The sequence below is a fragment of the Epargyreus clarus genome, unplaced genomic scaffold (assembly GCF_041222505.1).
Source record: "Epargyreus clarus isolate Ecla_fem2 unplaced genomic scaffold, WU_Ecla_fem_2.2 ptg000034l, whole genome shotgun sequence".
Taxonomy (NCBI): Eukaryota; Metazoa; Arthropoda; class Insecta; order Lepidoptera; family Hesperiidae; genus Epargyreus; species Epargyreus clarus.
The window spans coordinates 206843-217584 of record NW_027332239.1 but is presented as its reverse complement, the minus strand read 5'-3'; the positions used below and the strand labels follow the sequence as shown (position 1 = coordinate 217584).

Below are 10742 nucleotides of genomic sequence, written 5' to 3'. Positions count from 1 at the left end.
CTCACACTTAGCTAATGATTTATTTGATTATCCTTGTTTTGGCGACTGGGTTAAAATGCACCCGGAGCCTGTGGAATATCACCGGGTTGGATTTACCCACTAGATCCCACTCGCGTCGGAGCCGCCCTCACCGCTAGCGTAGAGGGCTCCGGGATCTCTTTCGGAACACCAAAGAAATCCTCTGAGCGTGATGTCCCCGTCAGGCATACACCTTCATTCAGGCTCTTAGTAATCAGGTGATCAGGTGCTTAGTGATCTTAGTGAAGGTGGTAGAACACTTTGTGGTTCGACTCCGGCACCACTACCGCCACACCTAGTTCTGCCTCATAACAGCAGTGTTAAGCGCTGCTGTGTTCTGATATGAAGGGACCATCAGGTCGGCTGCATGCTCCTCTGCTATTCCCATATTATATATAAAAAACAATGCAGCTACACATACCGTCGTCCCGCCCAGGGTTGCTGGTTAGGCGGTTGAACCCTCTACTCTTGCCGCCTGCAACCCCAGAAGCTCGATTTTTGCCGCCCCTTACGACAGATAAGAGATATACGAATTATACATGGTGTCTTTGGGCTAAGGTTAGGTATGCTTACTGTCTAATATAGAGTCGGTCATCGGATAATGTGTCTCATACTCGTTCAACTGACATTGATGATTGTACAGAACTTGAACCCAATAGTAATTATTATAATTGCTTTCAGTTGGAGCGTACCAGAAACCAATTTCATTAATCTAAGATTGCAAATTTCATTAGCATCAATTTCAAAAGTAATCACATCCCTCATTGAATACAATAATTTTGAAATATTAAATCATAGTTAAATTTAAAAAAATATATTAACTTCTTTTTCAATTACAGATTCGTGTGCAAATTTTATTTCCATTTTATTAAAGCCACTTATTATTTTACTGGCATGTGTCCGAGGATTTTGTGCCAGTCTGTGCCAGCCATCTGTAACAGTCTCTAAATAGAACCGAGGTTAAAGGAGTTCTACCCGAAGCCTATCACAGAAGCGTTTCCGAGCCTGCCAACTGAGATGGTCGTATCGAATGTAATTTTAAACATCCCAGCAAAACCATCACGCGATTTATAATTAAATTAACAAAATTAATTTTACGATTTCCCCGACCTTCATATCGGAACGGATTTTTTGCCATACATGTTACATGCTTTGATGGATTCGCTCCAACATTCGGTATGCTTTTTGATTCATAAAATTTATGAAAACATTATGATTAAATGGCTATTAGGTATACATAATGACTAATTTGTATAGACAATGTGATTAAAATAATAACATTATACGGATATTATTCATAATATCAGATTAAAGTTAGTCAAAGTAATAAATACGATCCGACGTGCTTCCCCTCCTGCTCCTTATTCCGTTGCCATATGCTGTCATAGCCATGAAGTTATAGGTAAATATGGAGAACACACTTCGAATACCTACTTGAAGCAAAACCTATGTATCACCATCTCGCTCTCTGTGGGCAGACCCTCTCTGTCTAAGTAGGGTAACCTTTATTTATTTTGGCACATAGGGCCAATGTTGCCACATTACCGAATCCTTAAGAAATGGGATTATAATTCGTTGAATTGCCAACCCAGATATGCATACGTGACCTACGATTTTGGGATTTTCAATTGAACTAATCATAGTTCAAGTATTTATTTAAAGGTAAATTATTTGACAGTGTTTAACTTCTGGTTAGGCTAGTGTGGTTACTAATTCTAAGAATTTTCTAGGAGATTTAAAGAAGAAGATAGCAATACTATAGTCCACACTAGAAAGAGAGGTCGGCCCACAGAAAGCGGGATGGAGATACGTAGGTATTTGCCTCAAGATTTTGTTCTAAGTCTGGCCTCCATATTTACCTATAACTTCATGGTCATAGCGTTGTCATATGTCATGTGTCATATGTCGTTGTCATATGTCATGTGATCAGCATGTTGTCATAGCTAATACAATCATAGATATATTATCCTACTGACGTAGGGAAAATATATCTATGAATACAATAGTGCTTGTACCTCACGGGACAAGGTGTAGGTCATGTAACATCGCCCTCACAGACGTGATGTGGGACACTGGCACGAGCGACGGAAGATCCCCCCATGCAGGACTACCTGGCTCCACTCTGTTCTCTTACTCCATCAAGAGCCGAGCAACGGGACTTTTCTCCGGTTGGCAGGATAGCCTCTCGGGCCAGGGGCGAGCAGTGTTGCCAACTAATCAGCGTGCGACCATTTCTCCGGGTCTGGCTGGCCCTAGCGCCAATATACCACGCCTCCGAGGGCAATGATGTCTAAAGAACCCACCGAACCCGAAAGAAACGTCTTTGGGACAACCACAAAGGGATGGGAACGGGCAATAAAAGGATTAATTGCTTCCAGGCGCACCACTGAATACCGTTAATTTTGTGTCAATTGTCACTTTGTCTAAAATGAGCAGATATCATATAATAATGATATATATATGATATGATATATATATTATATAATAACGGTATGTATAATAACCAGATTAATTACTTTTGCTGTAACATACCTATACCTACTCGTAGATTGGACGTATTCCTATTCCGAAATATTCAGGTCCAAATTTCCGAGATTGAATCCCCAAGAGGAATTTTATATTAAAACGCCTAGTTATGATGGTTAAGGCGTTGTATCGTAAATAAATTTTAGGATCTTTTTTTTTATATGATTTTAGACTAAAATTATCGCGGAATTGAGACATTTTATTATGTAACGGGTACTCACGATATGCGTTTTTTATTGCCGATATTTCGACCCAGTTGCATGGAACGTGGTCACGGCGAAACGCCAGTTTTCCAAAATGTCTTTTTTTTATTTCTTAACTCCTAATATTTTTTTAAGAATTAACGAAAAATTACAGCCTTACAATTATATTTATTACAATTTTGTTTAAAAAAAGGTTTTTGTGTGTTGTAAAATCCTTGAGACATATTTCTAATTATCTCTCTTATTTTTCGGAGTTTTAAGTCTACTTTTTACGTTTTTTGAGCTTGTTAACCAGACTATTTAGTCAGTACCTACTCCAATAAGTCGTACTATAAGTATACATACATACATTTAAAAAAACTTACATTAATTACTGCTTAAGTTTATTCTTTTACGACATACATAATGTGTAGTTGCAAAAATGGTACCTACATACTCTACATACACTATACAATAAAAATAAAAATAATTTTAAAATTATTAACTTATAACAATAAGTACAATACAATTCCCAATCGCCGGCTACTAACCGCGGCAGCTGTCGACCGATACTAAGTTCTCCGCCCACATGTTATGTCCACTATGTTTATCATAGTGGAAGAGTCGCAACGGTCGTTGGGAGGAACTGGCTAGACTCACGTGCAGGCCCGCGCGGCGACTGCGGCCACACCGCTCGCTGCGCCTTCTCTCACACGTACATATAAAAGCACGTCGCTCAGCCTCACCTGCTATTCATACTTCGACCTTATTGTGAGCACTCACCCAGGGAAATGTTTAATTTCCGATACCTCCTTCTGGCGGCGGCGGCGCTCGTCGCAGCGATGGCGCAACAGCCCAGGCCGCGAGTCGTGCAACTCGATGAGTATATTAACAAAACGGTGTGCGCCGTTAAGGAGATAACAAACTATAACTTGGATCGGATCCCGGAAAAGATCAAAGAGATGAAGTGCGCGCGGGACACGGCCCAGTGGTGTAAGAAGAAAAAATTGCCCGAATGCTGCAACAAAACGTTCGGTTTGAACGTGATGGAGTGCGTGGAGATAACGGACAGGGTATTAGTGTCCTACAAGAGCTCGCCAGACAAGGCAGTTGAGGAAGTGTCTGTGGGTTGCGCGTGCGTGATCGCGAGCACCTCGATTGCGGGCACGGTGCCTCCCTACATTTCGAGCCGCCGAATGTTAAATTAATAAAAATTTAACCTGAAAAATATTAAACAATAAAATCTGTTCTGATAAGTATCACATTTTCAATCTTAAATCACACTTTCCAATGCAGCTATTTGAACACTTTAGTGAGAGAGTTCATCAGAAATTTACAATTATTATTACGCGTGTGTGGCGTAACATAGACCCGCTAACTTACACATTTAATATTAAACATTCCTAATGATTATTGTGACTAAATATATATTTAAAAAATAAACTTACATATAATATACTGTCAGGTAGACTGCATGATCGTCTGCTACTTTCATATTATAATAAACGGAGATTTAAATAAGTATACAATTACTTTACACATTACATTACACTCGTGTTACTTCTATAGGTACTATACTTACGTGCACGCAAATCATACAGGGATCGATTCTTCGAGGGAATAATAATCTCTAGTAATAAATACTATAAATTGAAACCTATGAAAATTATGTCGTCAACCTTATTCCTAATTTTAAGTAGAAAAAGGTAAAGCTTCGACATTACTTCAGTTCTGATATCCGTAAGTATAGTAAGTAAAGTATTTACGCATTTTAAGTATTTGTAGATAACTATTATCCAATTGTGGTTGTGATTTGATTTTAATAATATTCCGAAACGAATACTTTACATAACACCTGTGTACCTACTAAATAAATGTATTACAATTATAAAACGGACTTTTTGTACTACGAAATACAAGATCCACGACGACTTCGACTTTCGATCGACTTTCATCCGTCCATTTAACGGACGAAAACATCAAATACTATTTTATATTTATATAAATATTTTTTTATATTCAAGTAATACATACATATATTAAAATGTCGCAAGTGGGTTAACTAAAATATCGTAGTAAGAGTTTAATTAATTCAAAATTAAGTTTTTTAAATATTGCATTCATCTGTTTAATTTAATTTCAATCGTTTTATATATTTATTAATGTTATATGAAGCCAATCTATACTTATACTTATTACTTATTTACTTATATTATAATATTATATAATAATAATAATATTATAAAGCTGAAGAGTTTGTTTGTTTGAACGCGCTAATCTCAGAAACTACTGGTTCGAATTGAAAAATTCTTTTTATGTTGAATAGATCATTTATCGAGGAAGACTTTAGGCTATATAACATCACGCTGCAACTATTAGGAGCGAAGAAATAATGGAAAATGTGAAAAAAGCGGGGAAAATTATTCATCCTTGAGAGCTTCCGTTGCGTGCGCTGCGAAAACGGTTCAAGATACCGAAAATACATATATGTACAAAAGAATTAATCCTCTTGAAATAATCTAAAAAAATGTCCGCGACAATATATGTGTATCTTTTAAGATTAACTCACTAAAACCGTTTTTATGGTAATCCAATTTGGTCGAAATTAATGCATTATTTGTTAAGAGTTGGATCAACGTAATAATATTAATCTTTATCCAAATAAATGTGTTGTTGATTAAGAGTATTTAATTGTGAACAAAATTGTCTTTGACATCACTTAATTTCAATGAACATCTTAGAATATATTACAATTTTAAAATAACACCGATATAAAATAATATAATTTAATATATAAAAGCGAAAAGATACTCACGTTCAAAACGTCTTAATCAAGGTTTTGCCGAAACTACTGAAGCTATAATCATGAAATTTAGTCTATAGTTTAATTTTATAATGTAGATGTAGACTAACGTTTATGGAAAATCTACCCTTAAGAGGGTAAAATAGGGGTAGAAACTTCGTTTCGAAGTCCGCAGATTTTGAAGCAGTCTATGTAATTTGGTCTTCGGCTTTCTGATTGAAAATAATAGGACACCTATTTAACCGTTTTTGGAAAATCAACCCTTATGGTCGTTTAATAGGGGATGAAACTTTATTTAAGAAAACAGTAAATTTGGAAGCAAGGACTGTAAAAAATTTTGGCCTTCTGGTTGTAACAATATAATAATAACTTCTCGGTTTTTAGAAAATTAACCCTTAAGGTTGAGGTAAAGTTGAAAAAAATAGAGGTTGGAACTTTGTTTAAAATCCGTTAATTTAGAAGGAAGCACTATGAAAATTATCATTAGACACAATGAAGTATCTGAGTCACTGTTTTTTTTAGATCAACACTTAAGACGGCTGTAATAGGGTGTATGAAGTATGCTTTTCTATTTTGACACCTGTTTCAGCATTATTAGCTACTCAACAATCAACCCCATTACGGTACTCTAAGTAAAGGAAGTTTCCTTAAAAACTGTTATTGAAGTTATATTTTTTTTGGCGTGTTTGGAAAAAAGTACAGACTGCAGAAACTGGCTACATCGCAACCACTTTGGATACATTGCTTGCTGATATTTTGTCCCTGCCATGGGGTATGGTCGTGGTTATGCGTGGATTAGTGATGGTGATGCGGTAGACATATTGACCTTGGATAAAATTTTTGGGTTAGAACAGGGCTACAGTATCCCTTGCCTAACGTAAGAGACTAAAGGGGGACCTTCTGGGGTTGCGGGCGGCAAGAATGGGAGCTCTAATCGTCCAGTCATCGACCCTGGAAAGAACCACTGTATGTGAGGCCGCATACCTTAAGCTAAACTCCAAATGTTGTGAGACGGGGTTTTAGAGCGTTAATAATTTGCCATACGGTTGGCACCCAACAGTTACCATACGGTTCCCATGTATACGTTATGGATCGTTATGATTTTTGCATAGTGGTTAGGTACTTTATAGGTCAGAGAATAACATGGACGGTTCCTATGGAATAGTCTAAATAATAATTATTGTATCTTACATGAATCTTACAAGAAAATATAAGTATTTGAAAGAAGTTTTATGATAGTCCACTTATTAGAGTTTTAGTGTATGTTTCTGATGAAAGCTTGACCAATTTATGTACACAGTGACGGAAAAAAATGTATTCATATTTAATATGATTTAATTAATAAAATAAAAATATTAATGTTACTTTATCGTTAAAATTGTTAAAGATACAAATTTACAATTACAGTTATTTGTATGTCATATCATATTTTTTACGCGAGCGAAGCCGCGGGTTCCGCTAGTAGATTATACAAACGTAGACGTGGCTTTTTTTCTTGGCCATACCATTGGATGAGCAGGTTTTTTTTTATGATAGGAGAGTAGAAGACGAGCATTCAGTCCACCTGATGGTAAGTGGCCACTGCCGACCATGGACATCTATAATTAACCCCAGATAGGATTAGATATTCCTACCTGAGGACTAAACTGGAATGCCTCGGAAAAGTATGTCTCCATCACCACACCCTTCAAACCAGAACACAGTAGCGCTTAATACTAATGTTATAAGGCAGAAATAGGTGTGGCGGTGGTGCCGCCGGAGTCAGATCACAAAGGGATCTTACCACCTTCAAAGAATAAGGTGTATGCAGATATTTCGGTTTGGGGCCCCCCAGGACCGGAGGCCCAGGCGGACCGCCCCTACCGACCAACCCTTAGTCCGCTAAAACTCTTAAAAGATTGCTGCAAACTTTTATAAGATGAGTAGCGAAGGAGTAGCTCACCGTTGATAAGTGGTCATTACTACCCATGGACATCTGTAACCGCCTCTACATAGAACATAGGTTACAGGAGTTCTACCTGAAGCCCATCAGTTCTACCAGATGCGTTTCCGAGCCTGCGAAATGAGATGGTCGTATCGAATGTAATTTAAAACATCCCAGCAAAACCATCACGCGATTTAAATGAAATCAAGTAAATAATTTTTTTTGGTTTATTGGAAACATAATATATACAGATAGATTGGATATACTCCAGTCCCAAAATGTTAAGGTCTGGATTCCCAAGATTGAATCCACTACTCAACTTTCATTTCATTTTACGATAAAATAAAAACATGTGGTTACGATTCGAGTAATTTTTCAAAAATAAATAAATTTTATATCAAAATAAATTATTTTTAAGCGAACACTTTAAGATTGTCTGCGAAAAATCAGCCCGTTAATAAGTTCGAAGGTAATTGACGTCAGTTAAAAGCATCAACCAGATGTTCTAACGGTCATAAATCTAACGGAATTAATACATACAGGTTTTCAAAATAAAAATAATGACCTTGAATGTAATTTATTAAATTTTAAACATAATGCCACAACACTTATTTTTTTGAGTTATCAACATGAAACCATGAATTAATGAAATTAACAATCATTTACGCTGACGGAACCCTAAATTGCGGTGAAGGACTTAACTGGTATTTAAATAATTGAAATTAAGTTAAGATTAAAACTACTTCGCAACAATCCGCTACAAATATGTATGATGATATATATTTTCTAAACCATGCAGTATGTAAGTAGTTTTAATCTTAGCTTAATAGCTTGTTTTTTTCGCAAAGTAACACCTGATACAATTAACTATCTAATAATTGAAATATTTTCATGAGAAGAGTACATGTTAAACATATGTCTTGACCTTTTACGAAACAATATAATATGACAATTGAAAAAAATATGTACAATTCTAATTCGAGTCCAACAAAGCTTAATAAAACGAACAATTAGAGAGTCGTAAAATAAATACTACAAAGAATGACTTTATACATTTATGGTGAATTTTCGCTACATTGAATCGAATATAATGTGTTTAAGATGAATATAATATACGTAGTATTCATTACATCAATAATTATATGAGTACCAATAAAACTGAAAGCATTCTGCAAGCTTCTCATGAAGACGACGCACTATGACGGGATGCTGCTGCGTCTGTAACCAACATCGCTGCTTTGCAAGAATAATGGCACAAGTAAAAAAGGTAATTTTCCAGGTGAGACAGTTTACAATTAAACAATGTTTTTCTTTCGAAGTTTTTATTTTCTTTATTATAATGAGAAAATAATGATAAATAAAATTATAAGTAGTTATGTATTTAACCACAGTACTGTTAGGACACATTAAAATAGAAAATATTTGGGATTACGTATTTTTAAGAGCAACACGAATTTTGAGTTGTGCCATTATTCTTGCAAAGCAGCGATATATAAATAAATGTATTGTGCTTGTATGACGTATATAATATAGACATGTAGGAAATTGTCAGGAGACAATGACAAGAATATACGGAATGAAACAGTAACTTTATTCCGAGACTTCAAATATAGACGCACACGCAGCCGCCACATTTATTTATAAACATATGTCTCTTTAGGTTCAGAGATTTTATTTATTTTATTAACTGAGTTCAAAAAAGGAGGTTTTCCAATTCGACCATATACAGTAAAACCCGTTTAAGACGATTTCATAGGGACCCAACCAAAAACGCGTCTTAAGCGAGAAAGCGTATTAACCGGGATAAGGAAAATAAAACTTACTAGTAATAAATTATGCATTTATAAATTACCTTATGATTAATAAAATTAATTAATTATGATTCTCTGATCCATCGGGTGTTATTTGCTTGTGGCATTTGGAGGTAAGTAAACAAGTTTGATATTCTTTAGGTCAACGCTTTTCGGATGAGCGGGACAATTGTCAATGAATAGAGTTACGTGTCTACATCTAATCTGGAAGTGTTCATCTAAAGATTTTAACAAGTCGATGAAACGAATGCCGGTCATCCAAGATCGACATTGTGCATCATAATATGTTACAGGGAACGATGTTAGTAGTTATATCGTTCGATCACTTACGAAATGGGCGTATTAAACGGGATGACGAAGCGTATTAACTTATTAAGCGTTAAGAAATGTATGAAAACATGTCTCAAAATGCAGGGTCTTGCGTGAAATTGCGTATTATACTAGAAATCGTATTAAGCGTGATCGTATTAAGCGGGTTCTACTGTATTTTCCATATTTATGACTTCGTCGCTTATAAACCGGTATTTCAAAGGTGGTCGACATTATAAGAAAATCAGGTGAGATTAGGCGCTCATATTGGACACGCTGTTTACGTTATCCAACGAAATATATTGAGCGCCGACTTCAGAAATATGTACTAAACCTACATTTATTTCAATATTTTTTCACTTCGTAGGGACATACGAATACAAGTCGGTTGTATTATTTTCTTAATTTTTTTTCAAATATTTGAACTTAACGAATCAGATCCAGATGTGTCGGTGATTTATTGTACGTTTTATTATACAGTTAGTTTCGTTTTATACGGAAGATTTGTTTGTGATTTCAATAGTAAAAAAATGTATATATAAAAAAGTAAATTAAGTTATTATTTGAAAACCGGTTCGATCGCAAAGAACATGACGCGGGGGATACCTTTTGGGGCTGCTGCCGGGCGAGTCCTCCGCGCTGGGCGAGCTGTCCGCGCTGGCGGCCGCGCGCCGCCGCCCGCCCCGCGCGCCGCCCGCCGCGCCCGCCGCGCCCGCGTCGCCGGGCCTGACGTGCGACACCGTGGTTAGTTCACTTTTGATCTCGTGCAACCTTAGAGCCTGTCCACACGACGCGTTGCGTCAGCGTTGCGTCGACGTAGCGCTGTGGCTGCGTCGTTTTACATACTAATAATCATAGTGTACACACGGTGCGCTGCGTCGACGCAGCGCATACGCGACTGAACTGCAGCGCACGAGACGAAGCGGGCGGGGGAGTACTCGTTGCGTCGCCGGAGCGGCAGCGCTCAGTTGTTTATGCGTTGATAAGGAACGCACACGCAAGCTGATCTCGCTTATTTTTACGTATTTTGACGGTGACGTAGGAATAGCAGCAATGCCAGACGTCTTTTCCGATTCATGATTTCTATAGAATGACTGCGACGATTACTTAAAATGCTCGCCGCAACGGTGCGTCGCCGCTGCGATGACGGAGCGTTACGACTACGTCGC

The 10742-nt window shown here is 37.0% G+C and overlaps 1 long non-coding RNA gene across 1 annotated transcript; it reads right to left on the bottom strand.

Annotated features, from left to right (window-relative positions):
- Nucleotides 1-8014: 8014 nt before the first annotated feature.
- Nucleotides 8015-10742, bottom strand: LOC140756048 (uncharacterized). Its single transcript, XR_012103866.1, has 2 exons — nt 10180-10742; nt 8015-8927 (listed from the first exon to the last, which is right to left on the bottom strand). It is a non-coding gene; the product is annotated as an uncharacterized LOC140756048 (long non-coding RNA).